Source organism: Orycteropus afer, unplaced genomic scaffold (assembly GCF_000298275.1).
Source record: "Orycteropus afer afer isolate SDZICR_OR568_19922 unplaced genomic scaffold, OryAfe1.0 scaffold00134, whole genome shotgun sequence".
Classification (NCBI taxonomy): Eukaryota; Metazoa; Chordata; class Mammalia; order Tubulidentata; family Orycteropodidae; genus Orycteropus; species Orycteropus afer.
In genome coordinates this window covers 5,824,574-5,825,913 of record NW_006921721.1, presented here as the reverse complement: position 1 = coordinate 5,825,913, position 1,340 = coordinate 5,824,574, and positions in this window count along the sequence as shown.

Genomic DNA, 1,340 nt, shown 5'->3' with positions numbered 1-1,340 from the left:
ACTGATTTTTGTATGTTGATCTTGTATCCCGCCACTGTGCTAAATCTCTCAGTTAGTTCCAGTAGTTTTTTTGCTGAGTCTCTTGGATTTTGTATGTATCGGATTGTATCATCAGCAAATAGAGATAGTTTTACTTCTTCCTTACCAATTTGGATGCCTTTAATTTCCTTTCTTGCCTCACTGCCCTGGCTAGGACTTCCAATACAATGTTGAATAGAAGTGGTGATAGAGGGCATATTTGTATGGTTCCTGTTCATGACAGGAATGATTTCAGTCTCTCTCCATTAATAATAATGTTGGCTGTTGTGTTTGCATGTTGTTGTTTTTATGTGCCGTTGATTTGGACCCAACTCATAGCGACCCCTCCTTGGGTTTCCGAGGCAGTACCACTACAGAAGTAGATTGCCCAACGTTCCTTCCGAGGAGTGGCTGGTGGGTTTGAACCGCCAGCTTTTTCTGGTTAGCAGTCAAGTGCCTTAGGCACTACCCTACCAGAGCTCCATGTGCTTTTGCATATATGCCCTTTATTATGTTGAGGAATGTCTCTTCTGTTGCTGTTTTGGTGAGGGTTTTTATCACTAATGGGTGTTGGATTTTATCAAATGCCCTTTTTGCATTGATTGATAGGATCATGCCGTTCTTTTCCTCTGTCTTATTTATGTGATAAAAATGACATTGTTTTTCTAATGTTAAACCATCCTTGCATACCTGGTATGAACCCTACTTGGTCATAATGTATAATTTTGTTGATATATTGTTGGAGTCTGTTGGCTAAGATTTTGTTGAAGATTTTTGCATCTATATCATGAGGGATCTTGGTCTATAGTTTTCCTTTTTAGTGATGTATTTGCCTGGTTTTTGCATCAAAGTTATGCTTTCTTTATAAAATTAATTTGGGAGGGTTCAATCCTTTTCTATGGTCTGGAATAGTTTCAGTAGCATTGATGTCATTTCTTCTCTGAATGTTCAGTATAATTTTCCAGTGAAGCCATCTGGGCCAGGACTTTTTTTTTTGTTGGTAATTTTTTTATCACCGGTTCGATTTCTTTTGTTATGGGTCTGTTTAGATTTTTCCCCTCAGCCTCTGTTAGTTTAGGTAAGTAATATATTTCTAGAAATCTGTCCATTTCTTCTAGATTTTCAAATTTGTTGGAGTATAGTCCTTCATAGTATCCTGATACTATCCTTCTGATTTCTGTTGGTTCTGTTGTGGTGTCACTCAATTCATTTCTTATTCGTGTTATTTGTATTCTCTCCCTCTTTTCCTTTGTTAAGTTTGCTAGTGGCTTGTCAATTTTATTAATCTTTTCAAAGAACCAACTTCTAGTCTTGATTTTTTT